We start from the raw sequence: 15662 nt of genomic DNA on the forward strand, positions 1-15662 counted from the left end.
CAGACAAAGTCTTGTCATTGGTCCCTGCATAATCTTCTTTGATTTGTTCTACAGTTACATGAAGTCATCTATTCTTTTTAAAGAATATAGTCATCATCCATAAACAAAATGACCAAACCAAGAATAAAAACTTAATCTCTTACTTACCCTGATCTATACTCTCCTTGGCCACATAGGTAACAGTCAAGATCTTCATCATGAAATAATGACTAAAACAACCAAGGTGTGGCCATTCTGGGGCACAAAGCAGATGGAAAAAAGAATAACATGCACTGATCATTGGTTCCTATTTTGCACTCTTTCATTTAGTTAACCATTTGTTTAATCCTAATTTTGTTTCCTTCATGAATCAAACATCTAGTAACCCACTTCAGACTAAAAGCTGAACATTGATTATTAAATACCTCTTTCTAGCTGCTTCCTACACAAAGTGGTAACAACTTTATGTATATGTTTTCTTATTGGGCCAACATATTTCAGAACTGAAGTAATTATATTCCTTATTTTATAACACATCCTAAAAATTGGTCCGTGTTTTGACCTCTCTTTCTTTTCTTTTGAATGTATTTGTTTATTGATCCATTCATTTATTCACTAATAGTATAAAACCAATGTCTATGAACTAGATTCTCAAACTTTCCTGAGATCATTCCCAAAAAAGTCATACTCTAGTTCTCTTTTTGCCATGGACCTCAGTGGTTCAAAAAATGATTGATCATAATTTTTATTCAGATGCATTCCATTCACATCATTGGTCCAGGTGTGGCCCTTCTGCATTTAATTTGAACAATTTTTAGATGTTACAATGAACAACCATGAAACTGTTGTCCTACTCAACAACTAGAGTACTGACTTCCTAAATGAGTAACAGCCTAGATCTTTATCAAGAGGGGGATGTTTAAATAATCAATGGGACAAACATAAAATGGGACATTTCAGTTTTGAAATGAATGGGAAAAGTTAAGTTTTTTTCTTGTACTTCATTTGTGCTAAATTGCATTAATCATAAACTTTGGCTCATAACACATTCTCATTGTAGGTCTATGCATGGCATTTAATTTTAATTACATTTATTCTTTTTAAATGATACAACGGAAACCCATGAGCTAACCACCCAAACCAAGAACTTTATTACTTACATGGCAAGATATGGTCCTCCCCCGGAGGGATTAGGCAAATATCTTCATGATTGGAGAATAATTTAATTAGTTATAGTTCATCCATCCTGTGGAATGTAAGAGGCTGACAAGTGAGAAGGCCTGGATTGGGGTTTTAATTTAGTGAACCTGAGGTAACCATGACAACAGTTAATTGTAAACAATGATTTATGCCACATTCTTATCTCTGCTTCATGAATGGACCTCCATTTTATTAATTAATGTATTCAGTTACTCATTTTAATAACACAATAAGCACCTGTAAATGAACACCCAATATAAGAAGAACTATGAGTGTTGCAGACAAGAGACTCTAGGTCCCTTACCCACAGAGCTAAGAAGTCAGAACTTCTTTTTTTTTTTAAATTGGGGTATAGCTCTTTTACAATGTTGTGTTAGTTTCTACCATACAGCGAAGTGAGGTAGAATTCCCTGTGCTACACAGCAGCTTCTCATGAGTAATCTATTTTATACATATTAGTGTATAGATGGCAATCCCAATCTCCCAATTCATCCCACAACCCCCTTACCCTCCTTGGTGTTCATACGTTTGTAGAACTTCATTTTTTAAAAGGTGTCTGTTGTGCTGAATCAGATTCTTCACGAACCTTGGTTTACGACACAATCTTATCATTGGTCCTTATGTGGCCTTCTTTGATTATAGTCCATACTTTCTTTTTTTCAATTGTTCGATCTGCAAAAATCAGGAGTCACTATCGGACAGACAATCCATCCGCATGGTGCTCTGAGTGAAAACAGATCAGCTTGCTATATGATGGACTAAAATCCCACTACCCAAGACGTAAAGTAGTGAGAGAAACAGCCATCAAATGTATTCCATACTTTTAAATCATACACTGAATATTCTAAATAAGTTATCCCAACAAAGACAAGAACTTGACCATTACTCACATTGAACCATGAAGGTCTTGATAATTACAAAATGATTATCCACTCATGTCCATTCTGTGAAGCACAAAGCAAAGAGCACAAAAAAGGGCGGGGGAGGAAATGAATACGGACTCTTTTATAACTTTAAAAATGTTAAATAAAATAGGACAGAATATCTTTTGGCCAAAAAGGCAAATATGCAAAATTCTCTCCACTGATTCGTGTTTTCCACTTGATTGACTTGCTATTTAGGTATTAATTCATTTCATTATTTATTTCTGTTTCTCTTAATTAAATAAACTAGAACTCACCACTGCTCTAGACCAAGAACATTGACTATGACCATTCTCTGTCTAAATGACCTTCATCCCAAACAGGTAACACCTCTGATTTGTTTGTTTATTAATGAACCTGTGTCCTAGGATGATATTTAAAAATATATAGTTCAACAGTTGTACTGACTGGTTACATACTAATCCTTGATGTATAATTCATTCTCATCTCTGGTCTTATAAATTTTTGTGTACGTATATAGGCATTTATCCATTTTTTGTAATACAGCGAACACCCATGAGCAAACTACCCACCCAAGGATGAGAACTTTGTGTACCACGTATACGGGCCTATAGGCTTCTTACCCAGAGACTCCCCAGCCATGACGTTTAACCATGAGAAGATATTCTGGGGAGTAGAAAGCAAATGTTAAAAAGAATGAAACAGCCTAGATCTTAACTTTGCTCTAATACGCTAATGGATGCAGGGTGAGCAGGTTGAGATTAACCTTAAAACTTTGGGCCATGTTACTTGCTACAATTGGCAAAAAAGTAACCCCTCTTTTAATTTAATTAATTCAATGATAAAGTTTACATAAAAAAGGGATACCTTTGAATCCAGTACCTGAATCAGGGACAGGAGCATCTGTGAGCATCCACACATACATACAACCACCTGAATCTCTGAGCCTTACTTGTGCAGAATTAGATTCATCTCAGCCCTTGTTCCAAGGTAATTTCATACCAATGAACAATATTAAATCCTACTTTATTTATTCATAAATTAATTCGGAAACTATTCATTCTTTTTAAAGAAATGGAACGTTTAAAACCTCCAAAACCCTGAACAGAAATGCTACTGTATGTATCAATGTTCTTCTTACCCAAACTAGCAGAATTTCTGCCCTAAGAGGGACATCAACTGAATGGAACTGGTTAAATCATAATTATTTCAAGACACGCTCATTACTGGCCCACACTTTGTCCCTTTGAGCTAGTGATTGTTATTAACTTATCCATTTATTCACTGTAATGATAAAACTGCACACGCTCAAATGCAATAGCATGAATAATAGTAATACTTGCGCAGTTTGCTGCTCATTAGCAAGCTGAAAACAGACTGGGTAACTCTGCAATGGAATTCAGTGAGCACAATAGCTCATGCTGCCTAACAAACTTTTATCACTGGCCTTCTTTAATTTAAACGGCACTTAATCTTTTATTTAATTTTATAAACATGTTTCCGAATTAGTAATAAAACAAACAACCAGTAGACCAAAGACATCCCAGAATGAGAACATTGACAATTCATGCATCTGTCTGTACGTGCTGCTTCTGAGAGATAAGGAACATGAATCCCAACTCCTCAAAAATAGATTAGTACTGACACTTGTTTCATCACATCTGCGATAGTTAGTCCAGGACTGGCCATGTTTTTATTCACTTATTCCTATTTTTTAAACCTCCATGCATTAATTCACTTATACTAATATAATCATTACCCTTGACCCACAAAAGCGCAAAAACAGGATAACAATATTCGAAACAACTGTCTATAAGATCATTTCCAATACAGACATAGACTAGATTCTTCTTGTGGTGGACCTCAGATGTCCCGACACATATTATTCAACATCCTTGACTCAGACATCACCAGTTGTTAGCAAAGGTCCAAGCACAGAATCTTTTTTCTTCATTTATACTTTGCCTCTTGATTTTATTTATTAAGTTACGACTTACAAATAAAGAAATATACATGAATCAGAAAAAACCCAAAATAAGAAACTTGATATCCCTAATGTAGATCTATAAAATCATTTCCTAGACACCAGATCTGTTTCTTGAATTGACCTCAGTGTTTCATACATGGATACCTCAACATGTTTCCATGTCCATTATTGGACTATGGTTGCCCTGCTCTGATTATATTTCCTATTTCTTAATAATGCATTGACCACCATAAACCACCCAAACCAAGACAAGGACTTTGACTATTACTCACACTGGTCTCCATGTTCCTAAGACAACTGAGTTTGAGGCCACAGTAGAATGCTAAAATCAGTGCAGGAGTGACCGTTCTGAGGAGTAGAAAAAATAACAAAAAGTAAAGTTTGAGACCTTCTATGCATTGATTGTTTGCGTTCCACCTTTCATGGACTCAGTTATTTAATATTTATTAGTTTATGGTAATTCTTTCCGGTTGGACCTCAGAGTTCCAGACACGTATTCATCATGTACGACTCATACGCCACCAGTAGTCATCATCAATCCAGTATTGCCCCTCTTTTTCTTCGTTCATTTCTATGTGTTTATTGATCAAATCACTAATTCACTCATAACAATTTTAAATCACTATGATTCACAAAAACCCAAGAAGAGTTTTTACATACATAATCTGTACACAGAATAATTCTCACATCAATATATATTTCACTATATCCTCAGTTTTACAAACATTCCATAAACAATACAGTGCATCATATCAATCTCATATTTATTGCTAGTCTAGAGTTGACCATCTTTGATCATTTTTCACACTTTTTAATAATATTTTGGATACTCTTAAACAAACCAACCAAACCAAGACAAGAACTTTGACTATTACTCACATGGTCTTCATGCTCCAAACACAGATGTAACCAGAAAGCTCCTGACAATGGAAGATGCTTAAATCAGCTCAAGTGCATTCATTCTGGAGAGTACAAAGCAGGACAAAGAAATCAAAAAAACTCAGACCTCATCTCCATTGATCCTTGATTTCTGCATTTCAGTTACTCATTGAGGTATTTATTAATTTTGCATAAATATACATTTTTCCTTAACAAAAAAGGACTAACCTTAAACTTGGAACTGATCCAGATCAAAAAACTGATTCTTACAAAACAGTGTCCAGATGATCCTAAACCAAAGAGGTAACATTCTTGAATCATTTATTTCTTAAGGAACAACGTTTCAATATTAACATGAAAACCTTTATGAGCAATATTTTTTGTGTCACCACATATGTTCATGTTGAAAAATGCTTCACCCTCCTCTTCTTTATCTATTTATTTATGTTTGCTTAATGGTTCTATCATTGATTCATTAGTAATAGCAAATCTAAATCTATGGATCTAAATAAGAACACGATATTTGTATATTGCTGACATCTGTCTATAGGATCATCTCAAACAGAGGGAATAGACTAGATCTCAGGTTGACCCCAAGTTCCACACACATACTACTCATCATCCGTGACTCACATGCCCCAGACATCATTAATGGTCCACATTAGACCCTCGTTTTCTTCATTTGTTTTACATTGGTATCAATTAAATAATTCATTCATGGATTTTAACAAAAATCAAATTATTTAAGAAAACACACGAACAAGATCCTTAAATATTCCTGAAGTCTGTCTACAGAATCTTTTCCCATATACACTATATTTTTTCATTAAGTGACTTCAACATTGATTAGTCAACACAATGATTCCTATGACATCTCTTATTATCTATTATGGATAATTTTTCATTATATTTAGTACTTTTTAATAATGCCAGGAATATTCAAACAAATTACTGAAACCAAAATAAGATCTCTGACTACTACTACTCATCCATTCTCTTTCCTGACACAGAGGCAACATAATCTTGATCACGACAGAACCTAAAATCAGCTCAGTGCATCCATTCTGAAGAGTACCAAGCAGACATAATGATAAAAAAAAGTTGAGATATTCTCTTCTCTCCATTTATCCACAATTTCCATCCTCCATGTACATAGTCATTTAAGTGTTTATTAATTCACGGTAATTTTTATTTTTCTTTCAATACAATAAATATCAAACATGCAACTGACTCAGGGCAATAACTGGCTACTACTTATCCCTGTCAATATCATGCTTATTTAGTTCAAGACATAATATATTTGGTCCATCTTATTATCTATTCCAGTATATATTAATATTCATTTTGCTGACTAAATATTTTATTAATTAACAATGCTTCACCCCTCTTCACCTTTATTCATTTACACATTTGTTAATTTATTCTGCCATGGATTCTTTTATAATTATATTTTTAAAATTCATGAGCACAAAGACCAAGAAAAAGATCACTGTATAATCCTGAAATCTATCTATAGTCGCTTAAAATATGATGAATAGACAGAGTCCCTTTGTGTTGATCCTCAGACTTCTGGACACGTAGAATTCATCGTATATGACTCATACACTAGTCATCATCATTAGACCATGATTGGCCAACGTTCTCTTTATGTCACCAATATTTGTTTACTAATTCACTAATAAGGAAATACATGTAAATCACCAAAAAAAGACAAGAATAACATTCTTGAATATCTCATAACATCCACCTATAGACTCATTCATTTCAATCATCTCTTTCAATTAACTGAACTCAATGTTCCATTTATGGATTAATCAATGTAATGCTTCATATTAATCTGATATTAAGCATCAGTATGGTTGGTTTTCTTTGATTATATTCAATACTTTTTAATAATACAGTGAATAGTTGTTTTTAAAAAAAACACTCAAACCAAGTCAAGAACTTTGACTATTATGCTGTTCTCCACACTCCTAATACAAAGATGCAACCATACAGCTTGTGACTTTGGAAGAACCTTTAAATAAGCTCGAGTGGGTCCATTCTGAGGAGCAAAATGAGGAGCAGATGATTAAAAAAATAAGACATTCTATCCATTGATCTATAGATTACACCGTTCATTTATATAGTTGTTGAGGTATTTATTAAAATAGGTTAATATATTTCTTCTTAATAAATCAAATTGTCAAACTGGAAACTGACTCAACAATAACTGACTCTTACTTACAAGGTTCTGTTATTGTCCTTTTGTCAAAGACAAAACACACTTGGCAAAATACACACGGTACGTTTACTGTCCATTCCAAATTATAATATTATTTTTCCTCATACATTCCTGCCATTAGTTTAAAGCGTCAATTCAAACAGAGATAATGAACTAGATTTTTTTCAGGTTGGACCACGTTCCAGACACACATTCATCATATATGACTCATACGCCACCAGTGGTCATCACTGATCCAATATTGCCCCTCCTTTTTTTCATTAATTTCTATAGGTTTGTTGATTAAATCATTACCTCATTAATAATCATTTTTAAATGTTATGATTCACAAAAACTCAAGAATACTTTTTGTGTCCCGAATCTATATATGGAATTATTCTCACAACAGTATATCTCTCACTAATTATCCTCAGTTTTTCATATATACATTGATATGATAACTTTATCCCATATTTATCACTGAGATAGAGTTGCATTCTCTAAATCTATTTTGCACTTTTTTTAAAATTAATTAATTAATTTATTTATTTTTGGCTGTGTTGGGTCTTTGTTTCTGTGTGAGGGCTTTCTCTAGTTGTGGCAAGCGGGGGCCACTCTTCATCGTGGTGTGCGGGCCTCGCACTATCACGACCTCTCGTTGCAGAGCACAGGTTCCAGACATGCAGGCTCAGTAGCTGTGGCTCACGGGCCTAGTTGCTCCGTGGCCTGTGGGATCTTCCCAGACCAGGGTTGGAACCCGTGTCCCCTGCATTAGCAGGCAGATTCTCAACCACTGAGCCACCAAGGAAGCCCCTTATTTTGCACTTTTAAATGAATCGCTTAAAAAAACAACAACACTGAAACCAAGAGAGTAACCTCACTATTACTCACATTAATCTCTGTCTTCCTAGTATATACAGGCAACCGTAGAGCTCATGAGGGTGGAAGATGCTGAAAGCACCTCGAGGGCATCTGTACTGAGAAGTACAACATGGAGCAGACAATTAAAAAAATGAGACTTAATCACCTTTTCTGAATAGGTATCAATGTTTTCAATTTTATTAATATCTTTTGCCATGCAACATACATTCATAATTGGACAATGCTTCACCCTATTGTTTTTAGTGTATGTATTTATATATGTCTAATGATTCTATAGTAATTCCATAATAGTAACAAATCTAAGTTATGAAATGAATACAAGAATATGATCTTTGTATATGTTTCACATCTCTTTATAGAAACAATTTCAACAGAGGAACAGGTTAATTTTGTTCTGTGTTGGACCTCCGAGTTTCAGACACAAATTGTTTCATCGTCCATGACTCCTATGCCATCAGACATCACCACTGGTCCATGATTTGGTCTGTTTCTCTTCATTTGTATGTTTGTACTGATTAAATTATGAATTCATTGATAAGAATAAAAATAATACATGGTTCATAAAAACTCTAGGACAAGATTCCTAACACTGGTTTACAGAATCATTTTCCACACAGACTATACCTTTTTCATTAATAGACCTCAATCCTGCACATTATTGATTAATCAACATAATGTTTCATATCCTATTTATCATTAGGAATATTTTAATGAATTTAATACTTTTTAATAATATTGTAAATACCCTTAAACACATGACCCAATCCAAGACAACAGTGTGGACCATTACTCACCTTGGTCTCTTTCCACACAAGGAAGCAGCAGACAATCTTGATGACAACAGGAGCTGAAGTCATCTCCAGCATCTGTTCTGAAGAGGACGAAGCAGACAAGATGATAAAAATGTTGAGACTTTCTCTCCACTGATTTAAAGTTTCCACCACTCATCTGCATAGTCATTTAGGCATTTATTAATTTATGGTAAGATTTATTTATTTTGCTCTTAAGAAATCAAATGTCAAAGTTGTAACTGAATCAGTAAATGACAATTATCACTATTATTCTCAAAGACATATACACTTGATCATTTTATTTTCCGTCCCAATTTACATCATCAGATTTCTTCATAATACCTTTTAACAATGAACAGTGTTTCTGCTCTTCATATTTATTTACTTACCTATTTATTTACTTATCCTGCCATTGATTTCTTAATAATAATACTTTTAGGTATTTCTGTACACTAAGACTAAGAACATGATCCTCATATATGCCTGGCATCTCCCTACAGGATCACTTCAAAAGAGGGGAGAGGGCTTCCCTGGTGGCGCAGTGGTTGAGAGTCCGCCTGCCCAAGGAAGGGACACGGGTTCGTGCCCCGGTCCAGGAAGATCCCACATGCCGTGGAACGGCTGGGCCCGTGAGCCATGGCCGCTGAGCCTGCGCGTCCGGAGCCTGTGCTCCGCAACGGGAGAGGCCACGACAGTGGCCCGCGTACCGCAAAAAAAAAAAAAAAAAAAAAAAAAAAAAGAGGGGAGAATGTTAGGTTTGTTTTGTGTTGGGCCTCAGAACTCCAGACCCGTAGTGTTCCTCATCAAAGACTCATACCACAAGTCATCATTGTTTATGCAGACTTGGTCCTCATTACCTTCATTCACGTCAACACTTTTTATTGATTAATTCATCAATTCACTAATAATAATAAAATAAATGCTTCACGGTCACAAAAACTTAAAACAAACAAGGTCCTTGGCTCTTTCATTTGTCTATAGAATTACTTCCCACAGAAACTGTCATTAATTGACCTCAAAGTTTCCTATATAGATTCATTAATATGAATCCTATATAAATTTATTAATGCTTCATATTAACCCTACTTTTACTGTTTAGCCATGGTCGACAATCATCAATTATATTTCACATTTTTTTTTAAAGATTTTTTGATGTGGACCATTTTAAAAGTCCTTATTGAATTTGTTACAATATTGTTTCTGTTTTATGTTTTGGTTTTTTGGCCCCGCAGCATGTGGGATCTCAGCTCCCTGACCAGGGATCGAACCCACACCCCCTGCAATAGAAGGCGAAGTTTTAACCACTGGACCACCAGGGAAGTCCCTCACAGGTTTTAAGAATGCAGTGAAAATCTTATAAAAAACAAAACCACAAAACCAAGAAAATAATTCTGACTATTACTCACTTTGCTCTCCAAGCTCTTAACACATAGATGAAACCACAGGATTCGTGACGTCGGTGGAACACTTAAGTCAGCCCATTGCAACGATTCTAAGGAGCACAAGACAAAGTAGAAGATAAAAAAAGAGGTTAAGATATTTTCATTAGTCCTTGAATTGCACATTTCATTCAGTCAGTCATTTAGGTAGGTAGTGAATTGGGATCATTTGTATTTTATTTTCTCCTGAGTAAATGAACAATATCGATCTTGACAATGACAGTGAACATGAAAATTTGACTTATCAATAACTATCTCATCCTTAGTCAAAGAATAACCCCCTTGTACCATATGTTTCCAACATACATTTGTTTTTAATATATATTGATAGTATTTCTTGTCTAACCACATATTTCTATAATTGGAGAAAGTTCCACCACCTTCATCTTTATTTATCTATTTATTATTTGATTGATCCCATTATAAAAAGAAAATGAATGAACATAAAACAAGATCCTTGTATACTCCTGACATGTGTCTATAGGATCACCTGAAATAGGGGCAATGGGCCAGAATCCATTTGCATTGGACCTCAGAGTTCCAGACGCGTATTCATCATACACAACTCATAACGCACCGAACAGTCATCATGGATCCAATGTTGTACCTATTTTCTTCATTCATTTCTACAGTGTTTATTGACTAATTCATTAATTCACTAATAATAATTTTAAAACTCAATTATTCGCAAAAAGCCAGAAAAGCCCTGAAATCCCTATTCTGTATATATAATAGAATTATTTACACATCAGTATATCTCTTTGTTTATATCCTTTGTTTTTATGTTACGTATTAATTCAGTATTTATCACTGGGCTACAGTTGGCCATTCTTATTATATATGGTACTATTCAATAACACACTAAATACCCTGAAAGGAATCACTGAATCCATACAAGACTTTGACTATTACTCACATTAGGTGTCTGTGTTAGGTGTCTGTTCTCCTAACACAGAGATGCAATCACAGAGGTCACCATCACGGTACACTGCTTAAATCAGCTCAAGTGTTTCCATTCTGCAAAGTACAAAGAAGTCGATGATAAAAAAACATTTAAGTATAATCCCCATTGATCCTTGATATCCACATTTCATTTACTCATGCATTTAGGTATTTATAAATTATTCACAAGGGAGATATTTGTTTGTTTGTTTGTTTTTGTTTTTTAAATTTACGGCTTTATTGAGCTAAGATGGACAAATAAAAATTGTTCATGTTTAAATTGTACAAAATGATGTTTAAAGCTATTCAACATTATTTAACACACATACAGATTGTGAAATAATCAATAAAATCATGTTAATGAACACACCCATCACCTCACATAGTTGACTTTGTGTGTGATGAGAACACTTAAGACTTACTCTATTTGCAAATTCCAAGAACACAATAGAGTATTATTAACCATAGCCACGAAGGTGTGCATTACATCCCTAGATATTATTCATTGTGTAATGGAAATGTGTACCCTTTGACTAACATCTCCCATTTCTCCCACCTCCCGGTGGCTCCTGGCTACTCAGCATTTTTTTTTTTTTTTACATCTTTATTGCTTTACAATGCTTTACAATGGTGTGTTAGTTTCTGATTTATAACAAAGTGAATCAGTTATACATATACATATGTTCCCCTATCTCTTCCCTCTTGCGTCTCCCTCCCTCCCACCCTCCCTATCCCAACCCTCTAGGTGGTCACAAAGCACCAAGCTGATCTCCCTGTGCTATGCGGCTGCTTCCCACTAGCTATCTATTTTACGTTTGGTAGTGTATATATGTCCATGCTACTCTCTCACTTTGTCACAGCTTACCCTTCCCCCTCCCCATATCAAGTCCATTCTCTAGTAGATCTGTGTCTTTGTTTTTTTTTTTTTTGGTCTGTGTCTTTATTCCTGTCTTACCCCTAGGTTCTTCATGACCTTTTTTTTTTTTTTCTTATATTCCATATATATGTGTTAGCATAGGGTATTTGTTTTTCTCTTTCTGACTTACTTCACTCTGTATGACAGACTCTAGGCCCATCCACCTCATTACAAATAGCTCAATTTCGTTTCTTTTTATGGCTGAGTAATATTCCATTGTATATATGTGCCACATCTTCTTTATCCATTCATCCGATGATGGGCACTTAGGTTGCTTCCATTTCCTGGCTATTGTAAATAGAGCTGCAATGAACATTTTGGTACATGACTCTTTTTGAATTATGGTTTTCTCAGGGTATATGCCCAGTAGTGGGATTGCTGGGTCATATGGTAGTTCTATTTTTAGTTTTTTAAGGAACCTCCATACTGTTCTCCATAGTGGCTGTACCAATTCACATTCCCACCAGCAGTGCAAGAGTGTTTCCTTTTCTCCACACCCTCTCCAGCATTTATTGTTTCTAGATTTTTTGATGATGGCCATTCTGACTGGTGCGAGATGATATCTCACTGTAGTTTTGATTTGCATTTCTCTAATGATTAATTATGTTGAGCATTCTTTCATGTGTTTGTTGGCAGTCTATATATCTTCTTTGGAGAAATGTCTATTTAGGTCTTCTGCCCAGTTTTGGATTGGGTTGTTCTTTTTTTGATATTGAGCTGCATGAGCTGCTTGTAAATTTTGGAGATTAATCTTTGTCAGTTGCTTCGTTTGCAAATATTTTCTCCCATTCTGAGGGTTATCTTTTGGTCTTGTTTATGGTTTCCTTTGCTGTGCAAAAACTTTGAAGTTTCATTAGGTCCCATTTGTTTATTTTTGTTTTTATTTCCATTTCTCTAGGAGGTGGGTCAAAAAGGATCTTGCTGTGATTTATGTCATAGAGTGTTCTACATTTTCTTCTAAGAGTTTGATAGTTTCTGGCCTTACATTTAGGTCTTTAATCCATTTTGAGCTTATTTTTGTGTACAGTGTTAGGGAGTGATCTAATCTCATACTTTTACATGTACCTGTCCAGTTTTCCCAGCACCACTTATTGAAGAGGCTGTCCTTTCTCCACTGTGCATTCCTGCCTCCTTTATCAAAGATACGGTGACCATATGTGCGTGGGTTTATCTCTGGGCTTTCTATCCTGTTCCATTGATCTATATTTCTGTTTTTGTGGAAGTACCATACTGTCTTGATTACTGTAGCTTTGTAGTATAGTCTGAAGTCAGGGAGCCTGATTCCTCCAGCTCCGTTTTTCGTTCTCAAGATTGCTTTGGCTATTCGGGGTCTTTTGTGTTTCCATACAAATTGTGAAATTTTTTGTTCTAGTTCTGTGAAAAATGCCAGTGGTAGTTTGATAGGGATTGCATTGAATCTGTAGATTGCTTTGGGTAGTAGAGTCATTTTCACAATGTTGATTCTTCCATTCCAAGAACATGGTATATCTCTCCATCTATTTGTATCATCTTTAATTTCTTTCATCAGTGTCTTATAATTTTCTGCATACAGGTTTTTTGTCTCCTTAGGTAGGTTTATTTCTAGATATTTTATTCTTTTTGTTGCAATGGTAAATGGGAATGTTTTCTTGATTTCACTTTCAGATTTTTCATCATTAGTGTATAGGAATGCCAGAGATTTCTGTGCATTAATTTTGTATCCTGCTACTTTACCAAATTCATTCATTAGCTCTAGTAGTTTTCTGGTGGCATCTTTAGGATTCTCTATGTATAGTATCATGTCATCTGCAAACAGTGACAGCTTTACTTCTTCTTTTCCGATTTGGATTCCTTTTATTTCCTTTTCTTCTCTGATTGCTGTGGCTAAAACTTCCAAAACTATGTTGAATAAGAGTGGTGAGAGTGGGCAACCTTGTCTTGTTCCTGATCTTAGTGGAAATGCTTTCAGTTTTTCACCATTGAGGACGATGTTGGCTGTGGGTTTGTCATATATGGTCTTTATTATGTTGAGGAAAGTTCCCTCTATGCCTACTTTCTGGAGGGTTTTTACCATAAATGGGTGTTGAATTTTGTCGAAAGCTTTCTCTGCATCTATTGAGATGACCATATGGTTTTTCTCCTTCAATTTGTTAATATGGTGTATCACATTGATTGATTTGCATATATTGAAGAATCCTTGCATTCCTGGGTTAAACCCCACTTGATCATGGTGTATGATCCTTTTAATGTGCTGTTGGATTCTGTTTGCTAGTATTTTGTTGAGGATTTTTGCATCAGTGTTCATCAGTGATATTGGCCTGTAGTTTTCTTTCTTTGTGACATCCTTGTCTGGTTTTGGTATCAGGGTGATGGTGGTCTCGTAGAATGGGTGTGGGAGTGTTCCTCCCTCTGCTGTATTTTGGAAGAGTTTGAGAAGGATAGGTGTCAGCTCTTCTCTAAATGTTTGAAAGAATTAGCCTGTTAAGCCATCTGGTTCTGGGCTTTTGTTTGTTGGAAGATTTTTAATCACAGTTTCAATTTCACTGCTTGTGATTGGTCTGTTCATATTTTCTATTTTTTCCTGATTCAGTCTTGGCAGATTGTGCATTTCTAAGAATTTGTCCATTTCTTCCAGGTGGTCCATTTTATTGGCATAGAGTTGCTTGTAGTAATCTCTCATGATCTTTTGTATTTCTGCAGTGTCAGTTGTTACTTCTCCTTTTTCATTTCTAATTCTGTTGATTTGAGTCTTCTCCCTTTTTTTCTTGATGAGTCTGGCTAATGGTTTATCAATTTTGTTTATCTTCTCAAAGAACCAGCTCTTAGTTTTACTGATCTTTGCTATCATTTCCTTAATTTCTTTTTCATTTATTTCTGATCTGATCTTTATGATTTCTTTCCTTCTGCTAACTTTGGGGTTTTTTTGTTCTTCCTCTAATTGCTTTAGGTGCAAGGTTAGGTTGTTTATTCGAGATGTTTCCTGTTTCTTAAGGTAGGATTGTATTGCTATAAACTTCCCTCTTAGAACTGCTTTTGCTGCATCCCATAGGTTTTGGGTCATCGTGTCTCCATTGTCATTTGTTTCTAGGTATTTTTTGATTTCCTCTTTGATTTCTTCAGTGATCGCTTCATTATTAAGTAGTGTATTGTTTAGCCTCCGTGTGTTTGTATTTTTTACAGATCTTTTCCTGTAATTGATATCCAGTCTCATAGCGTTGTGGTCGGAAAAGATACTTGATACAATTTCAATTTTCTTAAGTTTACCAAGGCTTGATTTGTGACCCAACATATGATCTATCCTGGAGAATGTTCCATGAGCACTTGAGAACAATGTGTATTCTGTTGTTTTTGGATGGAATGTCCTATAAATACCAATTAAGTCCATCTTATTTAATGTATCATTTAAAGCTTGTGTTTCCTTATTTATTTTCATTTTGGATGATCTGTCCATTGGTGAAAGTGGGGTGTTAAAGTCCCCTACTATGAATGTGTTACTGTTGATTTCCCCTTTTATGGCTGTTAGTATTTGCCTTATGTATTGAGGTGCTCCTATGTTGGGTGCATAAATATTTACAATTGTT

General features: G+C 35.0%; 2 long non-coding RNA genes, 8 other non-coding genes and 1 pseudogene across 10 annotated transcripts; all 11 read right to left on the reverse strand.

The window, feature by feature from the left end:
* Positions 1-685: 685 nt before the first annotated feature.
* On the reverse strand, positions 686-759 carry LOC132506192 (small nucleolar RNA SNORD113/SNORD114 family). The gene has a single exon (XR_009535746.1). It is a non-coding gene; the product is annotated as a small nucleolar RNA SNORD113/SNORD114 family (small nucleolar RNA).
* A 1081-nt stretch (positions 760-1840) lies between these two features.
* On the reverse strand, positions 1841-1986 carry LOC132506329 (small nucleolar RNA SNORA79). Its single transcript, XR_009535784.1, has one exon. It is a non-coding gene; the product is annotated as a small nucleolar RNA SNORA79 (small nucleolar RNA).
* A 21-nt stretch (positions 1987-2007) lies between these two features.
* Positions 2008-4401, reverse strand: LOC132529074 (uncharacterized). Its single transcript, XR_009543371.1, has 3 exons — positions 4323-4401; positions 2687-2729; positions 2008-2123 (listed from the first exon to the last, which is right to left on the reverse strand). It is a non-coding gene; the product is annotated as an uncharacterized LOC132529074 (long non-coding RNA).
* LOC132506043 (small nucleolar RNA SNORD113/SNORD114 family) lies at positions 3920-3994 on the reverse strand. The gene has a single exon (XR_009535687.1). It is a non-coding gene; the product is annotated as a small nucleolar RNA SNORD113/SNORD114 family (small nucleolar RNA).
* Positions 4402-4520: 119 nt separating the features above from the next.
* On the reverse strand, positions 4521-4592 carry LOC132505901 (small nucleolar RNA SNORD113/SNORD114 family). Its single transcript, XR_009535614.1, has one exon. It is a non-coding gene; the product is annotated as a small nucleolar RNA SNORD113/SNORD114 family (small nucleolar RNA).
* Positions 4593-5515: 923 nt separating this feature from the next.
* Positions 5516-5588, reverse strand: LOC132506160 (small nucleolar RNA SNORD113/SNORD114 family). The gene has a single exon (XR_009535734.1). It is a non-coding gene; the product is annotated as a small nucleolar RNA SNORD113/SNORD114 family (small nucleolar RNA).
* Positions 5589-6483: 895 nt separating this feature from the next.
* LOC132506088 (small nucleolar RNA SNORD113/SNORD114 family) lies at positions 6484-6555 on the reverse strand. Its single transcript, XR_009535702.1, has one exon. It is a non-coding gene; the product is annotated as a small nucleolar RNA SNORD113/SNORD114 family (small nucleolar RNA).
* A 767-nt stretch (positions 6556-7322) lies between these two features.
* On the reverse strand, positions 7323-7391 carry LOC132505991 (small nucleolar RNA SNORD113/SNORD114 family). The gene has a single exon (XR_009535668.1). It is a non-coding gene; the product is annotated as a small nucleolar RNA SNORD113/SNORD114 family (small nucleolar RNA).
* Positions 7392-8064: 673 nt separating this feature from the next.
* On the reverse strand, positions 8065-10297 carry LOC132529080 (uncharacterized). Its single transcript, XR_009543372.1, has 3 exons — positions 10212-10297; positions 8809-8885; positions 8065-8104 (listed from the first exon to the last, which is right to left on the reverse strand). It is a non-coding gene; the product is annotated as an uncharacterized LOC132529080 (long non-coding RNA).
* Positions 8414-8489, reverse strand: LOC132506037 (small nucleolar RNA SNORD113/SNORD114 family; annotated as a pseudogene).
* Positions 10298-10769: 472 nt separating the features above from the next.
* LOC132506013 (small nucleolar RNA SNORD113/SNORD114 family) lies at positions 10770-10842 on the reverse strand. Its single transcript, XR_009535675.1, has one exon. It is a non-coding gene; the product is annotated as a small nucleolar RNA SNORD113/SNORD114 family (small nucleolar RNA).
* Positions 10843-15662: the final 4820 nt, after the last annotated feature.

The sequence above is a fragment of the Lagenorhynchus albirostris genome, chromosome 1 (assembly GCF_949774975.1).
Source record: "Lagenorhynchus albirostris chromosome 1, mLagAlb1.1, whole genome shotgun sequence".
Taxonomy (NCBI): Eukaryota; Metazoa; Chordata; class Mammalia; order Artiodactyla; family Delphinidae; genus Lagenorhynchus; species Lagenorhynchus albirostris.